General features: G+C 42.4%; 2 pseudogenes; both read left to right on the top strand.

Annotated features, from left to right (window-relative positions):
- The first annotated feature begins 5,787 nt into the window (after nt 1-5,787).
- Nucleotides 5,788-14,333, top strand: LOC123726157 (trypsin-2-like; annotated as a pseudogene).
- Nucleotides 14,334-15,566: 1,233 nt separating this feature from the next.
- On the top strand, nt 15,567-19,476 carry LOC123726140 (cytidine deaminase-like; annotated as a pseudogene).
- The last annotated feature ends 3,485 nt before the right edge of the window (nt 19,477-22,961 follow it).

Raw genomic sequence — 22,961 nt, 5'->3', positions numbered from 1 at the left:
GCATTCAGGCCAAAGAGTTTAAACTTGGTTTTATCAGGCCAGAGAATCTTACTTTTGGCAAACTCCAAGCGGGCTGTCATGTGCCTTTTACTGAGGAGTGTCTTCAATCTGGCCACTCTACCATAAAAGCCTGATTGGTGGAGTGCTGAAGTCATGGTTGTCCTTCTGGAAGGTTCTCCCATCTCCACAGAGGAGCTCTGGAGCTCTGTCAGAGTGACCATCAGGTTCTTGGTCACCTCCCTAACCAAGGCCCTTCTCCCCCGATTGCTCAGTTTGGCCAGGTGGCCAGATCTAGGAATGATGGATGCCACTGTGTTCTTAGGGACCTTCAATGCTGCCGTAATGTTTTGGTACCCTTTCCCAGATCTGTTCCTCCACACAATCCTGTCTCGGAGCACTACGGATAATTCCTTCAACCTCATGGCTTGGTTTTTGCTCTGACATGCACTGTCAACTGTGGGACCTTATATAGACAGGTATGTGCCTTTCCAAATCATGTCCAATCAATTGAATTTACCACAGGTGGACTCCAATCAAGTTGGAGAAACATCTCACGGATGATCAATGGAAATTGGGGCACAATTTCAAGTCTCATACAAAGGGTCTGAATACTTATAAGGTATTTCTGTTTTTTATTTGTATAACATTTGCAAACGTTTAAAAAAAAATCTGTTTTCACTTTGTCATTATGGTGTATTGTGTGTAGAGTGATGAGGAACACATTGAATTGAATCAATTTTAGAATAAGGCTGTAATGTAACAAAATGTAGAAAAAGTCAAGGGGTCTGAATACTTTCCGAATGCACTGTAACTGAAGCAGCAGCAGCAATGTAAAGCCTACACCCCCTGGCATAACCTGTACTGTGACCTTTTCAGTCTTTTCTAATGATTAGAAAGGAAGAAATGTTAGGCTGCTGATTGCTGCTGGGCTGGGGAGATGTTTTTCTCTAGTTTCCCAGGGACAAAGGGGCAATTTCCACGGAAACAGAGTGACGCTGAGACTCAGATTTTTCACTTTAAAATATATGCCAAACATAAAATCAATGATTGCAAAGTTAAACAAATCATACAATTCTATGCACAAAGACTAATTTTAACAATTTCCACGGAACATTTTACAAAAATCAATTTACTTGAAGAACAGCGCAGCTGCAAAGTTGTGTAACAAAATTACGGTTTGTGCTGTCTGTGCCGTCATTCTGATATCAAACTTTGCATCTGCATTGTTCTTCAAGTAAATGTGTTTTTGTAAAATGTTCAACACACTGGTGTAGGTGTAAACATTCTGAATAAATGCAGCAACCTGCTATGCGTTTTGTCTAGGGCCTAAATGCAATACACTGTCTTACCATAAGATCGCCCCTGGTGAGCGTTTTACAGCCAAAGCACTACCAATGTGTATGAGAAATGGGCTCTACCACCAATGTGTATGAGAAATGGGCTGTACCACCAATGTGTATGAGAAATGGGTCGACTTCATGTCTTAATGAAAAAGAGAGTGAAGAGTGAGGTTTCTCAGCTCTTCATCATTATTGTGCCTTTTCTTATTGATCTCTACTGTCTGGAGTGATTGACTACCGTTTGACTGAGCCGCAGCAGTGTACTGCCTCAGGCTTGGCCCAGTACATCTTCCCAACAGGCCTGGCTAGGGTATCATTAAAAATGGAGCACAGAGCATTGACAGGGCTCATAGTGCCATTTTACGCACCCTCTCTCTCTGTATTTCTCTCTCTCTCTTTGTCTCCCTCTCTCTTTCTCTCTCACCAGTGCCACCTTCTCCTGGTGGGCCTCCTGACCTCAGCCAGCTAATGGCCCTCAGCCAGCTAATTTGCATCTGACACTGTCTGACACAGCAAGCATCCTCCCTCCCTCCTTCTCTCTGCTGCTCATCCTCTGGGTGCTGACCAAAGCTGTTTTTCCACGGTGCAAGGGCATTACCCCATCTTCATATCCCTGGGGTCATGGATAATTGGGGTCAATACCATATTAATTCAGTCAATTCAAGAAGTAAAACTGAAATTCCAATTTTCCTTTTTGTAAAGAAAATGAACTGGAATTTCAGTGGAATTTACCCTAATCCTGCCTGTCTGTCTGACGGTGACCTCACTGTTTTAACCCCTGACCTGTAACAATATTTGATATCGAGATGAATTTACCTTACAGTCCAGCTCAGGTGTCTGTTATTTAAGTTTATGTACCAGATAGATATCAGTGGACCATGCGCTCACTAAATTCCAGTTCCGGAATCTAAAAAGGTCAAACATAAATACTCTGTTAATTCCTTCTTACATATACTGTAATCCAGAAATGTTTTGTGTTTATCTTGATCTACATTAGGACAAATTATATTAAATCTTAGAAAGTTGATTACACCCTAACATGTGCATACAGTATTCTATATATCCTTTATTCTGTAACATATCCTTCTGGAAAAATACAATAATTTTATATACAGAGTCATGACTGTATATCATTTCACACAATGTATCTATATAATAATGTGATCTCACTAACACATTGGCAACCAGGAAAGAACATGCTTTTGCATAATGTACTGCATAATGCTTTCTTCAAAATGTCGATTATTTCATTTCTGAATATGTGGAAAATATTGCAAACGTATACTGTTGAATTGCAAATAGTGTGATATACACAGTAATGTGACACGCTCTACTTTTCCTTTCAGGAAAAGATGAACATGACCTTAATAAACCCAATTTACCGTAAGAGCATAATTGGAACAGGGTGCTACAAAGGCCCGTATATAAAGCAGAGTCATGAGCCACTGTCTGCCCTTGGACCACCTCAACAGCCATTAGTAAATCACAGTCCTTGGTAGTGGTGTAAAGTACTTAAGTAAAAATACTTTAAAGTACTAAGTCGTTTTTTGTGGTTGGTACTTTACCGTACTATTTACATTTTGACAACTTCTACTTTTACTCCACTATATTCCTTAAGCAAATATGTACTTTTTACTCCATATATTTTCCCTGACACCAAAAAGTACTCGTTACAATTTGAATGCTCAGGCAAGACAGAATTATGATCCAATTCACGCACCTAACAATATAACGCGTTGTCATCATCACTACTGAATCCGATCTGATGAACTCATTAAACACAAATACCATGTTTGTAAATGATGTCCGAGTGTGCCCCTGGCTGTCCGAAAAATTTAAATAATTGTGCCGGTCTTGTGTGCTTAATATAAGGAATTGGATGTATAGCATTTACTTTTACTTTTTACTTTTACTCAAGTATGACAATTGAGTACTTTTTCCACCACCATACTTAAAAACAAGATAATTGTAGACTTTTACTCAAGTAGTACTTTACTGGGCGACTTTTACTTTTACTTGAGACATTTTCTATTAAGATATATTTACTTTTACTCAAGTATGACAATTTAATACTTTTTCCACCACTGCTCCTTGGTCACAACCATCAAGCAGAAGAGTGACTGATAGCAAGTAGCGAGTGGCTTAATAACATACTGTATAGGGATGGAGAGGTTAATCTGCGTTACAGTCACAGCAGTGATGAGTGCTATAGGGAACTGTCAGATGTTGTTTTGTCAATTTGTGTCAATAGGCTTGTTCATTCAGGAACTCAGGCCTGGTTTGCAACAAGTATATTCATAGTACAACTCCTCAGTCCTCCGTGTATTTGTGAGTAACAAAAGAGTTGGCTTAGAATTGACCTACAAAACTGTTTCTGTCTCTTGGTAATTTTCCTATCAAGGTGTGGAATATAGAATCAGAGATGGGATCAGACAACAATGTAAACGGTTATCACAATGACACTCTAACTATAGTGGACAAGTATATAAATTCAATAATTCCACATTTCTTCAAAAATCACTTGACATTGAAATAATATTTTGGTCTCCCATACCATTTTATTGGATTTTCAACATTACACAAACAATTTTCCTTTTTGAAACTTAGGTTTACAATTCTTTGAATGTTTTATTTGGTTCCAAATGAAATATTCAAAGAAAAGAACACCCTTGCATCAAACATGTGGGAGGATCAATGATGCTGTGGGGTTGCTGCCTCTGGTACTGGGGCCCTTAAACGTGTGCAAGACATCATGAAATCAAGGTGTTTTGGACTCCAATGTTCAACCTAGTATCCAACAACTGGGTCTCCGAAGAGTATGCGTCTTTCAGCAGGACAATTACCCCAAACACGTTAAAACACCCAGGAATGGTTCAAGAAGAAATGGCGATACTGTATGTTCTGTAGTGGCCAACGTTGAGTGCAGGTCTGAATCACATTGAAAGCAGCAGTTGGTTGAAGTCACCCCTCAAACTTTGCAGAATTGGAGCAGTTTGCAGCTCAACAGAGGGCCAAGCTTGCAGTAGAAAAGTGCAGCAAGCTCATTGATGGCTACAATAAGCATTTGTGGGCAGTTATCTTGGCCCTGCGATAGACTAGCATCCTGTCCAGGTGGTGTACTTGTACATCCAGCTGCCCCACGCTTCAGAAATAGGATATACTGTAGGCTCCTGCTGCTATGAGCCATTCCATCTGTCAAGGGTGCCAATATAAACTGAACAAAAATATAACATGTAAAGTGTTGGTCCAATGTTTCATGAGCTGAAATAAAAGAGCCCAGAAATGTTCCATACAAACAAAAAGCTTATTTCTCTCAAAAGTTGTGCACAAATTTGTTTACATCTCTGTGAGTGAGCATTTCTCATTTGCCAAGATCACTATCCGCTTGACAGATATGGCATATCAAGAAGCTGATTAAACAGCATGATCATTACACAGGTGCACCTTGTGCTGGGGACAATAAAATGCCATTCTAAAATGTATGGATGTCTCAAGTTTTGAGGGAGCGTGCAATTGGCATGCTGACTCCATGAATGTCCACCAGAGCTGTTGCCAGAGAATGTAATGTTAATTTCTCTACCATAAGCCACCTCCAACGTTGTTTAAGAGAATTTGGCAGTACGTCCAACCGGCTTCACAACCGCAGACCACATGCAGACCACATAAAAATGTCCCAATTCTTCCATGGCCTGGATACTCACCAGACATGTCACCCATTGAGCATGTTTGGGATGCTCTGGATTGATGTGTATGACAACGTTTTCCAGTTTCCGACAACATCCAGCAACTTCGTACAGCCATCGAAGAGGAGTGGGACAATGTTCCACAGGCCACAATCAACAGCCTGATCAACTCCATTGTTTTGAGCAGAGTACAAATAGCAAATAGAGTACTCTGAAATGTAAATACTTCTGTATGCGTGAGTGTGCCTGTTTGTGTGCAGGCTGTAGTCTGCAAACAAATCTAATGCAAAAAGAGCTGTGATTAACCGTAAGTCCAGCCCTGAATAACCTTTGTATGTGACATTTTATCGTCATCAACAAGGGTGTCAGGTCTATTAGAAAAGGTTATTTTGACCTTTGAAGTCCCTGTAGTCCATTTCCACTGAACAGTGTACAACACAACAACTTACATGATCAGACTAACATTTTTAGTTTCAACGTTTTGTTGTCACATGCACGACATTCAGCAGGTGTAAAGCAGTACAGTGAAATCAAATCAAATCAAATTGTATTTGTCACATGCGCCAAATACAACAGGTGTAGACCTTACCGTGAAATATTACTTACAAGCCCTTATTAACCAACAATGCAGTTCAAGAAATAGAGTTAATAAAATATTTACTAAATAAACTAAAGTTAAAAAAAATCGAATCAATCAATAGGTAACACAATAATTGTACATAACAATAACCAGGCTATATACAGGCGATTGGTACCGAGTCAATATGCGGGGTACAGGTTAATTAAGGTAATTTGTGACTATGCATAGATAATAAACAGCAAGTAGCAGCAGTGTAAAAATGTAAATACTCCGGGGGGCCATTTGATCAGTTTAGTAGTTCAGCAGTCTTATGGCTTGGGTTAGAAGGTGTTAAGGAGCCTTTTGGTCCTAGAGTTTGCGCTCTGGTACCGCTTGCCGTGCGGTAGCAGAGAGAACAGTCTATGAATTGGGTGACTGGAGTCTTTGACAAATGTTTGGGCCTTCCTCTGACACCGCCTAGTATATAGGTCCAGGATGTCAAGAAGCTTGGCCTCTGCAGTGCCTTCCGATCAGATGCCGAGCAGTTGCCATTCCAGGTGGTAATGCAACCGGTCAGGATGCTCTCAATGGTGCAAATTAATGTAGGTGCAAATTAATGTAGGAGAATATAACACATTAGATCTGGTAAAAGATAATACAAAGAAAAAAAGATTAATATTTATTTTTGTACCATCATCTTTGAAATGAAAGAGAAAGGCCATAATGTATTATCCAGCCCAAGCGCAGTTTAGTTTTTGGCCACTAGATGGCAGCAGTGCAACGTTTTAGACTGATCCAATGACCCATTGCATATCTGTTCATCTGGGCAGTCTTGATGTTGTATCAAGACTGCCCAAACGTGCCTAATTGGTTTATTAATACATTTTCAAGTTCATAATTGTGCACTCTCCTATAACAATAGCATGGTATTATTTCACTGTAACAGCTACTGTAAATTGGACAGTGCAGTTAGATTAACAAGAATTTAAGCTTTCTGCCCATATCAAATATGTCTATGTCCTGGGATGAATTTTTTTTTTTTACTTACAACCTCATGCTAATCACATTATCCTATGTTAGCTCAACAGTCCCTTGGGGGGCACACTGATCCTGTAGAGGTTAAATAAGTATTTTTAAAGGGATACTTCAGGATTTTTGCAATGAGGCTCTTTATCTACTTCTCCGGCATCAGATTAACTCTTGGATAGCATTGTTATGTCTCGGGGGTCCAGTATGAAGTAGGTTTGAGGTAGTTTCGTGAGCCAATGCTAACTAGCATTAGCGCAAAGCAGATACCCATAGACCTCCAGTCATCAAAATCCCAAAGTATCCCTTTAAGCCTTGAGACAATTGAGACGTGGATCGTGTTTGTGTGCCCTTCAGAGGGTGAATGGGCAAGACAAAATATTTAAAAACAGAGTATGGTAGTGGGTGCCAGGCGCACCATTTTGAGTGAGTCAAGAACTGCAACGCTGCTAGGTTTCATACTCAACATTTCTAGTGTGTATCAAGAATGTTCCACCACCCAAAGGACATCCAGCCAATTTGCATTGGAGTCAACATGAGCCAACATCCCTGTGGAACACTTTCGACACATGCCCCGATGAATTGAGGCTGTTCTGAAGGCAAAAGGGGGTGCAACTCAATAAAGCTGATCCTAATGTTTTGTATACACAGCATAAGGTACATTGTAGGTGAAAAACATGATGTTTGTACATTAAAATAGTATGACAATTTAAAGTACAGTTGCTGCCAATATCCAGAAGGTTAGTGATTTTGTGTAATTAATGCATACAGTTTACACCGGTTTCATAATTTACATCGTTTTTGTAATGAGACCCACAGAGCCTTGAACAGAATCATCAATCAGGCCTCGTGTATTCCTTTTTCAGCCTTCTGTTCAATTAGTGTATCCATATCGGATTTTAATGTACGCCCGTGTACGAATCTGTGTAAACCAGTTTACCAATTTAGATGAATAACTGTCCTCTCATTCAAATCCACAGAGACACTTACAAAGAGAATCATCAGAGGCCAGGAGGTCCAGCCATATTCTATCAAGTACCAGGCGTAACAGGGACCACTACCGTGGAGCCACACTCATCCGACCCAAGTAGGTGGGTGTCTGCTGCCCACTGCTGGAAACCGTGAGTACTGACTACAATTATGGGAGAGTGATGGATAACAGCGTACAGTGTACACAATAGCATATTTGGGTGGATTCATCTTAGCTCGAACGGGTTTTGGACAATTCTATTGGTCCTAAAGTGAAATGAAAGTGTTTTGTTTTTCTATCACTACAGCCGCAGTACTTCAACAACAACATCATGCTCATCACGGTAAGAGACTTTATTTTAACGTTTCACCACCATGAGCTAGAGATGTTTCAATACCCACACAGGCATACCACTTACAATAATGCTTATTACTGTTGTTTGTACTTTATATTTCAGTTAGTCTGCTCACTGCGCAACTTCAGATACTACTGCAGCCTATACACTAAAACCCATAACTTCACTCTGCTCCTGTTGATCCCTGCTTTCTGATTGGTCAGCATCTGATTGTGTGCCTTTGCTAGGGTTGTGTGTGTTCTAGCTTAGTGAGCGAGCCCAGCTCTATGCCTACGTTCAGCCTGCCGCACTGCCAGAAGACAACACCCCTGGTCTCCAAGGGTACACCACCTGTACGGTGAGTGGCTGGGGCATCACCCGTATCTACAGCTACTACCTGTCCCCTGTGCTGCGGATGTGTAGACCTTACTGCCACTACTACTACTACTGCTGCTGCTACTGCTACTACTGCTACTACTGCTGCTGCTGCTACTGGAGGACCATAGACAACATGATGTGCGGTAGGACCCACTTTGGTGGCAAGGACTCCTGTCAGGTAAAGCCTAATCTCGGCACTCAGAACCAAATCTTTAACATCTGTCACAAGATGTGACTGGTGTGAATAATAGGGTGTGGCCCTTAAAAACTGGGCCAGAGCCAATGGGGATATTTACAGTTTGGATTAGGGAAATGTATGTGTTCAGATAAAGGAAATCAGATACTGGTCTCCAGGTCATAGGATATGCTATGATCTCTTAATAATAAAATAATCATATGAATGTATTAAACTTCTATAGCGCTTTTCATAATAGACATCTCAAAGCGCTTTATAAGCAAAAAAGAAACAAACAAACATTCAATATACCGTATCATGACATGTCAGGTCAACTAATTGAGGCCAAGTCTTTGAATGCTGCATCCTTTGCAGATGGAGAGGGTCAGTTCTTGGCTCGAGTTTGAGCGGAGGCAGTTGGTCAGAAGTAACTAAAGGACCAAAGCTTTTGTTCACTATTGTGTCTTTTGTGTTATTGTTCTACAGAGTATGATAGAAATTCTTTAGGAAGAGAGACTGCAGATTCTTTCAAACAACAACTTTATTATAAGATTTGCAAAAAAATGGAGTACCGTAATTTCCGGACTATTAAGCACACCTGAATATAAGCTGCACCCACTGAATTAAATATTTTTTTTTTTTTACAAGCTTTAATGAAACACAGCTTGTAACAAAAATAAATAGGCTTTAACGAAACACGGCTTGTAACAAAAAATAAAAAAATAGCAGTAAACAGTAGCCTACCAAGAAAATCATTGCTCTAGACCAAGCTCCCGTGCAGCAGCTCTATTTCCTTTTCCAACAGCCAGATCAATCGCCTTCAACTTGAAAGCTGCATCATATGCATTTCTCCGTGTCTTTGCCATGATGAGGGTGACAAAATGACTACCGTAATCAGAATGATGGGAAGTTTGAGCGCGCTCGATTTAATCTAAACAGTAAACAAAAAAGTTGTTTGACCTTAACCCGTTCGGCAATTTCATTGGTCTAATGAAAGCTTCATGCCGCCCAAAAACTGAGCACATCACAGAATGTGTTTTTAAAAAATAAAAAAATGTGAAAGCGGGAAAAATCCATATATTAGCCGCGTCATTGTTTAAGCCGCAAGGTTCAAAGCGTGGGAAAAAAGTAACGGCTTATAGTCCGGAAATTACGGTAGTTCAACAATCCACTCACAGTGCACAGTTAAAATGCTCAACGAACAGTTGTCTCTCTCCTTTTATAGAAAGTAGATCCTCTTATCTGTCTACGTGACAGTTTATCAAATGTGTGGAAACAGGGACAGAACAGTGTAAAATGTGATTTAGCTTGTCTGTGCAGATTAAGATAGCTGACGTTGCCACCATTTGTCACGTCCTGACCAATATTTAGGTATTATTTCTATTATATTTGGTCAGGACGTGGCAGAGGTATATTTGTTTTGTATTATGGGGTTTTGTGTGTGGTGTAGTGGGGTGTATTAGTTTGGTATAGGTTCTAGGTTTGTTTTTCTATGTGTAGTTTTGGGTGCTGGACTCTCAATTGGAGGCAGGTGTTTCTAGTTGCCTCTGATTGGGAGTCCCATAAGTAGGTGTGTGTTTGTTTGGTTTTCGTGGGTAGTTGTTTTTGCACTGCGTGTTGTGTGCCTGCAAAACTGTGCCTGTCGTGTATATTGTTTTCCAGTGGATGCGTTACTCCTTTTTGAATTAAAACATGAGCATCCATATTCCCGCTGCAGTTTGGTCTATTCAACACGGCTCTTTTTGTGACAGAACTACCCACCACCAAAGGACCAAGCAGCGGAGAAGAGGACAGAGGCAAGTGAGGGAGGAATGTTGGAGGCAGCCCCAAGAATTTTTTAGGGGGGGCACAAGGGCTATTTGGCGGGGCGAGATTACAGCCCCAGGCCAGCTCCCCGTACCCTTGTAGGGCAGACTGGACAGGTCCCGTGCTTTGGGGTTGGGGCTGTGGTGAGGCCTGGGATTTTCAGGCCGGTAGGCAAGGTACCAGCGCCCGCATGTGCCAGGGCGAAGTAGGCATCGAGCCGGAAGGGGTGATGCCAACCCTGCGCTCAAGACCGCCAGTGCGCCCTTTCGGTCCGGTGTTTCCCGCCAGACGCACTAGCATGGAGGTGCGTGTCTCCAGGCTGGCACGTCCTATACCAGCCCCACGCATCAGGAGTCTAGTGTGTCAACCCAGCCTCGCCAGTCAACAGTCACCAGAGCTGCCCGCCAGTCAACAGTCGTCAGTGCTGCCCGCCAGTCAACCATCACCAGAGCTGCCCGCCAGTCAACAGTCGTCAGAGCTGCCCGCCAGTCAACAGTCGTCAGAGCTGCCCGCCAGTCAACAGTCGTCAGAGCTGCCCGCCAGTCAACAGTCGTCAGAGCTGCCCGCCAGTCAACAGTCGTCAGAGCTGCCCGCCAGTCAACCGTCGTCAGAGCTGCCCGCCAGTCAACAGTCGTCAGAGCTGCCCGCCAGTCAACAGTCGCCAGAGAGGCCAGACTGCCCTGAACTGCCGGAGTGGCCAGACTGCCCTGAACTGCCGGAGTGGCCAGACTGCCCTGAACTGCCGGAGTGGCCAGACTGCCCTGAACTGCCGGAGTGGCCAGACTGCCCTGAACTGCCGGAGTGGCCAGACTGCCCTGAACTGCCAGGGTGGCCAGACTGCCCTGAACTGCCAGGGTGGCCAGACTGCCCTGAACTGCCAGGGTGGCCAGACTGCCCGGTTCTGCCAGAGGTGCCCGGCCTGTCAGGATCAGCCCGAGTGGTCCTCCTGCCCTCCGGTCCAGCCCGAGTGGTCCTCCTGCCCTCCGGTCCGGCCCGAGTGGTCCTCCTGCCCTCCGGTCCGGCCCGAGTGGTCCTCCTGCCCTCCGGTCCGGCCCGAGTGGTCCTCCTGCCCTCCGGTCCGGCCCGAGGGGCCCTCCTGCCCTCCGGCCCGGCCCGAGGGGCCCTCCTGCCCTCCGGCCCGGCCCGAGGGGCCCTCCTGCCCTCCGGCCCGGCCCGAGGGGCCCTCCTGCTCTCCGGCCCGGCCCGAGGGGCCCTCCTGTCCCCCGGCCCGAGGGGCCCTCCTGTCGCCCGGCCCGAGGGGCCCTCCTGTCCCCCGGCCCGAGGGGCCCTCCTGTCCCCCGGCCCGAGGGGCCCTCCTGTCCTCCGGCCCGGCCCGAGGGGTCCGTCTGCCTGGCGCAGCTATCGGCTCCACCGAAGTGAGCGACGCCGAGGGTGGAGCAGGGTCCACGTCCTGCACCGGAGCCACCTCCAGGATAGGTGGGTTGGGGAGGGAGGGTGTAGCACAGTGCCGTCGTTGACGGCAGCCACCCTCCCTTCCCTCCCTTATTGTTTAGGGGGTATTGCTTTTTGGTTTTGTTGGGGTAATGGGGATTTATTGTGTTTTTCTTTTAAGGTGCATTCCGGGGTCTGCACCTTTAGGGAGTAATGTCACGTCCTGACCAATATTTAGGTATTATTTCTATTATATTTGGTCAGGACGTGGCAGAGGTATATTTGTTTTGTATTATGGGGTTTTGTGTGTGGTGTAGTGGGGTGTATTAGTTTGGTATAGGTTCTAGGTTTGTTTTTCTATGTGTAGTTTTGGGTGCTGGACTCTCAATTGGAGGCAGGTGTTTCTAGTTGCCTCTGATTGGGAGTCCCATAAGTAGGTGTGTGTTTGTTTGGTTTTCGTGGGTAGTTGTTTTTGCACTGCGTGTTGTGTGCCTGCAAAACTGTGCCTGTCGTGTATATTGTTTTCCAGTGGATGCGTTACTCCTTTTTTGAATTAAAACATGAGCATCCATATTCCCGCTGCAGTTTGGTCTATTCAACACGGCTCTTTTTGTGACACCATTGTATGTTCCTTCCTGCATGTTTCCACACAGCTAAATTCCTGTAGATTGTGAAAACAGGATGTCACATACTGCGGTTGCACCCAAACGGCTCTTATCTGTACACCCAGACTTACGACTAAGTCACAGAAGACAAGCCTGCATCAGCAAAAAATATTAACATACAGTACCAGTCAAAAGTTTGGACACACCTACTAATTCAAGGGTTTTTCTTTATTTTTACTATTTTCTACATTGTATAATAATAGTGAAGACATCAAAATGATGAAATAACACATATGGAAACATGTAGTAAATAAAAAAGTGTTAAACAAATCAAAATATATTTTAGATTTTAGATTCTTCAAAGTAGCCACCCTTTGCTTTGATGACAGCTTTGCACACTCTTGGCATTCTCTCAACCAGCTTCATGAGGTTATGCTTTTCCACAGTCTTGAAGGAGTTCCCACATATGCTGAGCACTTGTTGGCTGCTTTTCCTTCACTCATCGGTCCAACTCATCCCAAACCATTTCAATTGGGTTGAGGTCTGGTGATTGTGGAGGTCTGGTCATCTGATGCAGCACTCCCATCATGCTCCTTCTTGGTCAAATGAACCTTACACAGCCTGGAGGTATGTTTTGGGTCAATGTCCTGTTAAAAAACAAATGATAGTCCCACTAAGCACAAACCAGATGGGATGGTGTATCGCCGCAGAATGCTGTGGTAGCCATGCTAGTTAAGTGTGTCTTCGATTCTAAATAAATCACTGACAGTGTCACCAGCAAAGCACCCCCACACCTTCAAGCCTCCTCCTCCATGCTTCACGGTGGGAACCACACATGTGGAGATCATCTGTACACCTACTCTGCGTCTCACAAAGACACGGTGGTTGGAAGCAAAAATCGCAAATTTGGACAGATTTCCACCGGTCTAATGTCCATTGCTCGTGTTTCTTGGCCCAAGCAAGTCTTTTCTTCTTATTGTTTTTCTTTTGTAGTGGTGTCTTTGCAGCAATTCGACAATGAAGGCCTGATTCTCCTCTGAACAGTTGATGTTGAGATGTGTCTGTTATTGAACTCTGTGAAGCATTTATTTGGGCTTTAATCTGAGGTGCAGTTAACTCTAATGAACTTATCCTCTGCAGTAGAGGTAACTTTGGGTCTTCCTTTCCTGTGGCGGTCCTCGTGAGAGCTAGTTTCATCATAGCGCTTGACGGTTTTTGCGACTGCACTTGAAGAAACTTGACATTTTCTAGATTGACTGACCTTCATGTCTTAATGTAATGGCGGACTGTTATTTCTGTTTGCTTATTTGAGCTGTTCTTGCCATAATATGGACTTGGTATTTTATCAAATAGGGTTATTTTCTGTATACCAGCCCTAACCTGTCACACAACTGATTGGCTCAAATGCATTAAGAAGGAAATAAATTCCACAAATGAACTTTTAACAAGGCACACCTTTTAAATGAAATGCATTTCAAGGTGTCTACTCATGAAGCTGGTTGAGAGAATGCCAAGAGTATGCAAAGCTGTCATCAAGGCAAAGGGTGGCTACTTTGAAAAATCTCAAATATGAATTATATTTTGATTTGTTTAACACTTTTTTGATTACTACATGATTCCATATGTGTTATTTCATAGTTTTGATGTCTTCACTACTATTCTACAATGTAGAAAATAGTAAAATAAATAAAAACTCTTGAATGAGTAGGTGTGTCCAAAATGTTGACAGGTACTGTTTAGCAATGGACAATTCTCTAAGTAAAAACAGCATAGTATGTCTAATTAAAATGCATAGCATGTAATTAATTAATTTCCTCCACAAGGGCGACTCGGGCAAACTCCTTATCTGCAATGGAAACTTAGAAGGCATTGTCTCATGGGGAATCAGCCGTGCCAACCCTTACTTCCCAGGAGTCTACACTAAAGTGAGAAACAATGACAACCCCACCAACTGAATCAAGACAAACGTCCCAGAAAGATGGCTCACACAGGGATGAGAGTGGTTCCTAAATTAATCCTATTCCACCCCTGCTTGCCACAGTTTGAAACCATATGAACAAGAGCAGTGGCTGTGACTCTGAGCAGAGTCATGTACTTATAGAGAGCTGGGCCATTGAGGTTTCTGCATTATGTTAATTTACATGATGCTACAAACATTCTATGGCAATCATGTTAGCACCCCATTAACATTACATGGGAAATATTTCTATATTGCTATGTAACTGAATGTTTAAAAGTTGGTCCAACACTCTAAATATATGGTCCTGGCTCTGAGTAGAGGGCAAACACAGAAGCAATTGTATGGGATAGCACAAAGATCCCATGTAGTTCTGTGTCGAACAGCCCCATGCCAAACCACAAATTCTTCATTTTATTATTAATTTCTGATGAACTGCTTTGGACACTGATTCCTGCTTACAAGCAAAAACTTAGTATGTACTTAGTACCCTCCTGTATTCCCTGTTCACCCACGACTGCGTGGCCAAACACGACTCCAACACCATCATTAAGTTTGCTGACTACACAACAGTGGTAGGCCTGATCACTGACAACGATGAGACGGCCTATAGGGAGGAGGTCAGAGACCTGGCAGTGTGGTGCCAGGACAACAACCTCTTCCTCAATGTGAGCAAGACAAAGGAGCTGATCGTGGACTACAGGAAAAGGCGGGCCGGACAGGCCCCCATTAACATCGACGGGGCTTTAGTGGAGCTGGTCGAGAGTTTCAAGTTCCTTGGTGTCCACATCACCAACGTACTATCATGGTCCAAACATACCAAGACAATCGTGAAGAGGGCACAAAAAAAACTTTTCCCCCTCAGGAGACTGAAAAGATTTGGCATGGGCCCCCAGATCCTCAAAAGGTTTTACAGCTGCACCATCGAGAGCATCCTGACCAGTTGCATCACTGCCTGTTATGGCAACTGCTCGGCATCTGACAGTAAGGCGCTACAGAGGGTAGTGCGAACGGCCCAATACATCACTGGGGCCAAGCTTCCTGCCATCCAGGACCTATATAATAGACGGTGTCAGAGGAAATCCCATAAAATTGTCAGACTCCAGTCACCCAAGTTATAGATTTTTTTCTCTGCTACCGCATGGCAAGCGGTACCCAAGTGCCAAGTCTAGGACCAAAAGGCTCCTCAACAGCTTCTACCTCCAAGCCATTAGACTGTACCCCTGCACACTAACTCGGTACCGGTGCCCCTGTATATAGCCTCGTTATTGTTATTCTTATTGTGTTACTTTTTATTATTACTTGTTATTTTAGCCTACTTGGTAAATATTTTCTTCTTCTTGAACTGCACTGTTGGTTAAGGGCTTGTAAGTAAGCATTTCATGGTAAAGTCTACACTTGTTGTACTCGGCGTATGTGGCAAATAAGGTTTGATTTGATTTGAAATGATGTCTTTACAGATATCGTAGGCACCAAACACACAGCACCACTTCAAGTGGCTCTTAAAAACCTGCTTTTTTTATCTACAGCTTTCAATCAATCCACTCTCTATGTCTACCTCTTAACTCTCTCTCAACACACTCTCACACTGACACAGATACAACACAGACACTGACAAAGAAAGTGTTTTTATGACAGACCTGAGGATCAATGAGCTCAGGGTCGACGAAGCAGACACAGAAGCCAGCAATCACTCGAGTGAAGAAGAGGATGAGGATTGGATTAAACCTCTTATTTACCAGTCCCAGGGGGCCAAAGAGTTTGCCTACTGTCCCTACAGCAAGTTCCGGGTGGGGGCAGCCCTGTTGGCACATGATGGAACCGTTTTCACAGGTGAGGGGCTTACAAATAATATAATAATAATACATGGTTTGGGGGCTGATAAAATGGTTCCTTTGATTTATTTGGTACAGTATGTTGCGTATTGCTTTAACTCTTCAGATTGCTAGAATAAAGCCCTACAGCGCAGTCATGACTGCTCATATCATTGTTATGAACAATGAATTAAAATATGTGCCTTCTGTATAGTTACTAAAAGGAGAATAATAAGTTCTAAAGTTTATTGTTGTCAGAGTGGCTGGTCTGGCCACCATCAGTGGATACAAACAGCATTTTCCTGATTCAATATTGGTAAAACATGCTTCCTATCAAAAACTCCTGTGTCTGTTGAACTACTGCACAGACAGAATACTTCATTTTTTTGTGTTTTTAATATGCTCCTACTTTTTGACCAAGAAAAAGTATTAGGTGTTAGATTCATTTCTCACAATGTTGACTATTGTGCAGGTTGGTCAGTGGTGCCAATGTTTTGATTTCACTGTGCACTTAGTAATCATTAGTATTGATATTATGACATTGGTTGTTAAGACCAAGGCAATGTTACATTTGTTGCATTCATTGGCACTGCAATGTTAAGTGATTGCAATGCAAGTCCTCAGTAGAGTAAAGGCTTGGTAAATCAAACTTCTTGTCCACTGTGGACACAGCCTTGATTTTCTTTACTTGAAAGTAAGAATCCATCCTCATGTATATTTTGCACCGAAGGCATTCTACAGAACTAACTCTTCTGTTCTATTCCAAAAAATGTTTTAAGTAGGTCTAAACCTTGTTTTAATACTGTTTTTATCCTGTTTTGCTTTGAATGATATAACAATGGCCTGGTCGAGACTAACTTGTTTTATAGTTTTCTGTTTAATTTTTTGGTTTAGTTTTTTTTTATACATTAGCATTTAGATTGTTTATGGTTAATCCTGTCAGAGAGGGGTGGAGGGTGGGTCAGGTGAGGCAGGTAGCCTAGCGGTTAACAGCAACGGGCCAGTAACCGAAAGGTCAAAAGGTGAAAATCTGTCTATGTGCCCTTGAGCAAAGCACTTAACCCTAACTGCTCCTGTAAGTCGCTTATTGCTGGACAAGAGCATCTGCTAAATGACTAAAATGTCAACGTAAAAAAAAAATCTGCCTGTATGACTAGTCCAGAGATATACAAATATACAGATTATCTACATTCCTGATTATTTACATTCCTGTTTAGTGCAGGTCATACAATATGAAAAGTCAATAACAATATATGTGTCATGGGCGTCGTAAGGATTGGACCAAGGTGCAGCGGGTAAAGTGCTCATCTTCTTAATTTATTTGATGAAACCACTTAAACAAAATAAACGTACGACAAAAAACAGTTCCATAAGCCACACAGGCTATACAGAAAATAACCACCCACAAAACACAAATGAAACAAATCTCAACTAAATATGGCCTCCAATTAGAGGCTACGACAACCAGCTGACGCTAATTGGAGGTCCTACCAAAAACCCAACATAGAAATAGAAAACTAGATTTAAACATAGAAATAGAAAACATAGAACCTAAACCAAAAACACCGAAACACACAAAACAAACACCCCCTGCCACGCAATGACCAAACTACAATGACAAATAACCCCTTTTACTGGTCAGGACGTGACAATATGACAGTCAGACTGCACTTAGCAGCATCACATTTAACCCTCTAAGTGTTATCTGAATCAAGAATGATCATTGAGATTCATTAAAATACTTTTATAGTGTTAAGGATGAAGACATGTGTTCTGTATTTGATTTGATACCATTCCAGAGATTCCAGGAGCTCTTACGAACACAGAAAACATTAACTAAAGTATCCTCCTTTTTTCTTAACAGGATGCAATGTCGAAAATGCATGCTACAACCTTGGCCTCTGTGCAGAGAGAACAACTATTGCAAAAGCTGTTTCCGAGGGATACATACGTTTTAAGGCTATTGCCATTGCCAGGTGCAGTATTCCTGAACTTTGCCTTGTTTCCGAGTAAACAACAGTTGATCCAAAATAATTATTGATTCAGTTATATTTCGTCTTGTTGAGTTCATCAGACTACATAACACTTTTATATGAAATTGTTCGAGTTCACTGGGTTCTGCTGCCCCTCAGAGTGTGTAGATGGTTAAAACATTCTACTCCTATCAAGTGATCTCCCTGAAGTGTTTAAATACTACTACACTGTATTATTGTCAACATAAAATATTGGTTAACACACGGTACTGAAAATCACCATTGCGGGTAATGTTGCTAATGATATGATTGATTTTGTAGTGACCTGGAAGACCAGTTCATATAACCATGTGGAGGTTGCAGACAGTTCATGCAAGAGGTAAGTAAATTATTTATACAACTTGGATCTGTCAATATTCTGTGAATGATCGCATGGTAAAACCACTTTTATTCAATCACTTTTTGACCACACCAAAACATTCCATAGATATTTGCTTGTTGTAGAAGTGCTCAGAAAGTGACTTTCTGGAGCTGAATGCCAAAACATTCAAGAGAGGAAGATACTAGCATTCACCTATTTTGCATACCCCACCATACCATGAGTCATCTATGTTTTCATCATCACTGGAAAAGATAAACGTTTGAGATTGATCTAATTTAAAAGCTTACAAACAGTTTTGTAAAACTATTTTATAATTTTGTTAAAAAAATACAATTTATTTAAAAAAATGTCAAGAAATTACAAAATAGTTTGACAACGCTGTTTGTAAGCTTTTAAATTATTTCAAACTCAACCATTGATCTTTTCCAGTGATGAAGACATGGATGACTCATGGTATGGTGGGGTATGCAAAATGGGTCAACTTTGAGCCCATTTATTTTGTGAATGTTTTGGCATTCAGGACCAAAAAGTAACTTTCTGACCACTTCTTCCATGAGGAAACATGTATGAAAAGTTTTGTTAAAATCAAAATGGGTACAGTCAAAAAGTTATTGAATTCAAATGGAAAGGGAAAGACTGCATTGAGAATGGAACCAAGGTCTAATCCAGGAAACCTACATCTACGGTGGATTTAAAATGAATGGAACATCACAAAGCCATTCAACTATAATGGAACAACCTCAAGTAATCCAACTAACTTTTCCCTTGTAGTTTGGTGATCAGTGGTCTGTGTACCTATCCAAGCCTGGTGGGTCTTATGTGGAAATGACTGTAGAAGATCTGCTTCCTGTGTCATTTGGACCTGAAGGCCTGAAGAAAAAGACAACATTCACTACACAGAATGCGTCATAGTAGTATTCACAAGACAAGAGGAAAAACAAGAATCATTCATAACAGCATTACAAGTCCATGAAATGTCAATAACCCCTAACCACATACATGAAGAATGTTAGACTTCCAATAGGATTACTACACAATTTATTAGTTGAATAATGCCAGTGGATATTGACTTGTGTCTCAGAAATTAGGAAAATGCCTCAATGTGTTTTCTAACAAGTGTTTGAAATACAGTAGAAAACATCAAATTATATTTTGCTACACAGCTCACATTCACATTATTATTTGTATGTGCATGATTGGAAGTGTTTGAAGTATCAATGTTAAAAAATACTTTATGTACAGTATTACTCAAGAATATTAAAGTGCCTTAGGACAATTGTGTAAAGTTTAAATCGTTTTTAGGCCTATTTGCATATTTTCCTGACGCCAGTAAAATTGTAATTGTCGCACTTTAATTGCCTCTTTAATTCTAAAACAGGTCAAGTAAAAAAGAACGTCCGGTGACAGTAACAAGGATGCCTCTGTATGTTCTAGTTTGTTTACATAACGATTTGTCCTTGTGTATCTTATGAACGACGAGGACTGATGGAGAGAGTATAAACATTGCTTTATTGGTAAAGCATGTCTGTAAAACATGCCATCAGCAGTGGGGTGGAGTTGGAACGGTCAGTTTTCCCGTTAGGTCTCCTAAAACCTGCAGGCTGACTTACAGCACAGTTCCAAGGTGAGCGTCTTCGTGTAAGACAACCAGCCCACACTGTTCAGCCTCAAACTTTCCTACCAGTTCGGTACCGATATTTCCACACGTTGTTGAGTGATATTTGCTGCGCAGCTGCAGTCTGGTGGATTGAAGAGGTTAAGGAGCAATGGCTCGCCAAGAAACAAAGTGGTGCTTTTGGTCTGGGGCGGGTTTGATCGAACGACAAATGTAGTGCTGCGACATGCCAGGAAATCCAGGTAAATAACAACATGGCTTTACGCAGCAAATAGCTGTAAAAAAAATATATAAAATAAAAAAAGCTGTAGTAAGTTATAGCCTAGCTCAATATTAAGATCACTGTAATGGATCGAACACTGGAGTTAAGTCTTAGCTAGGCAGAAAGTTGATTAACTAGCAGATTTAAGGTCATACTAAATGTCATACTTCCTTTTGATAGTTCAGAAATTGTAGAACTTGTAGATCAACTTGTAGCTATAAAAATAATATTGCCTAGTCATAACATAAATCTGTTCCAACTGTCTGAAAGGTGTTATTAGATAGGCACTGTTTGGCATAGTACAGAGATGCCGATGGCATTGAGGAGTACACCACATCAGTCACTGACAGTCAATAAGTCCATCGATGACATCGTCCCCACAGTGACCGTACGTACGTACCCCAACCAGAAGCCATGGATTACAGGCAACATCCGCACTGAGCTAAAGGGTAGAGCTGCCGCTTTCAAGGAGCGGGACTCTTATAAGAAGCTTATAAGAAGCTTATAAGAAATCCCGCTATGCCCTCCGACGAATCATCAAACAGGCAAAGAGTCAATACAGGACTAAGATCGAATTGTACTATACCAACTCTGATGCTCGTCGGATGTGGCAGGGCTTGCAAACCATTACAGACTACAAAGGGAAGTACAGCCGCGAGCTGCCCAGTGACACGAGCCTACCAGATGAGCTAAATTACTTCTATGCTCGCTTCGAGGCAAGTAACACTGAAGCATGCATAAAAGCATCAGAGTAAGACCTTTAAACAGGTCAACATTCACAAGGCCTCAGGGCATAATGGATTACCAGGACGTGTACGCCGAGCATGCACTGACCAACTGTCAAGTGTCTTCACTGACATTTTCAACCTCTCCCTGACTGAGTCTGTAATACCAACTTGTTTCAAGCAGACCACCATCGTCCCTGTTCCCAAGAACACTAAGGTAACCTGCCTAAATGACTACCGACACGTAGCACTCACGTCGGTAGCCATGAAGTGCTTTGAAAGGCTGGTCATGGCTCACATCAACACCATTATCCCAGAAACCCTAAACCCAGTCCATTTAGCATACCGCCCCAACATATCTACAGATGATGCAATCTCTGAAGCACTCAACACTGCCATTTCACACCTGGACAAAAGGAACACCTATGTGAGAATGCTACTCCCTGACTACAGCTCAGCGTTCAACACCATAGCGCCCCCAAAGCTCATCACTAAGCTAAGGACCCTGGGACTAAACACCTCCCTCTGCAACTGGATCCTGGACTTCCTGACGGGCTGCCCCTAAGTGGTAAGGGTAGGTATCAACACATCTGCCATGCTGATCCTCAACACGGGGGCACCTCAGGGATGTGTCCTCAGTCCCCTCCTGTACTCCCTGTTCACTCATGACTGCATGGCCAGGCATGACTCCAACACCATCATCAAGTTTGCCGATGAGACAATAGTGGTAGGCCTGATCACCAACAACGATGAGACAGCCTATAGGGAGGTCAGAGACCTGGCTGTGTGGTGCCAGGACAACAACCTCTCCCTCAACGTGATCAAGACAAAGGAGATGATTGTGAACTACAGGAAAAGGAGGACCGAGCACACCCCCATTCTCATCGACGGGGCTGCAGTGGAGCAGGTTGGGAGCTTCAAGTTCCTTGGTGTCCACATCACCAACAAACTATCATGGTCCAAACACACTAAGACAGTCGTGAAGAGGGCACGACAAAGACTAATCCCCCTTATCTATTTTTACTTAACACCTGTTTTTCTTAAAACTTTGTAAAGCATTGTTGGTAAGTAAGCATTTCACTGTAAGGTCTACATCTGTTGTATTTGGCGCATGTGACAAATAACATGCATGTCTAGTTGCAGGGGGTTTGTTTAAATTTAGAAAATACACACCAATCTCAATCAATGAGTTAAGATTTAAATAGACAAGATGGTGATGTACACATTGCTGGAGAAAAACATTGATTTAATTTAATAACAGAGCATTTTGTAAATGCAAACAAAACCCATGCAACTAGACATGGACGTTTAGAAGACATTGGTTGTCTTCCAAGTTGGGAATTGAGGAAGTATCGACAAGTTAATAATGTTGGCCAAAAATTCTCTAATAACGCCTATCAGATAGCTGGACAGAGTAATGGTCTGACTAGGCAATATTTTTAATAGCTACAAGTTGATCTACAAGCAGTGGAGACCCGTCATTTAGGCTGTCCCACCTGTTATGAAACCCACATTTATTTGGGATTGCCTGTTTTGCATGTTATTTTGGCATTAATATGTGTCACATATCAGTTCGCAAACAATGTAAAAAAAAATATAACACTGAGTTAATAAAGCCACATACAAACATGGTCTTTTTTTTTTCTTGAGAAAGGCAGCTCCAAAATGCAGGTGTTTCAGCCTAGCTCAGTGCTTTCTGTGGTGGTGGGGAAAGCCAGCAGAAAATACGGCGTGTTGCGCCGTGATTGGCTCAGTCTTCTGACACTCATGGGGACACTACGTCACCGCCAAGTCTAAGGGTAGAGTTCTAAAATTCTAGCCCCTTGGGTGCTGTCATAGAGTTACATTAGAAATGCCCATCCAAGAAGGCTCAAGGTCATTGGCGACAGAAAAAATTATGTCTCCTATGTTGAACATAATAAACGGCTCTCTGTCCACCAGATGTGTACCAAACTCACTAAAAGT

This window comes from Salmo salar, chromosome ssa13 (assembly GCF_905237065.1).
Source record: "Salmo salar chromosome ssa13, Ssal_v3.1, whole genome shotgun sequence".
Lineage (NCBI taxonomy): Eukaryota > Metazoa > Chordata > Actinopteri > Salmoniformes > Salmonidae > Salmo > Salmo salar.
Note: the sequence above shows the minus strand (reverse complement) of the source record. Positions and strands in the feature narration are given on the sequence as shown.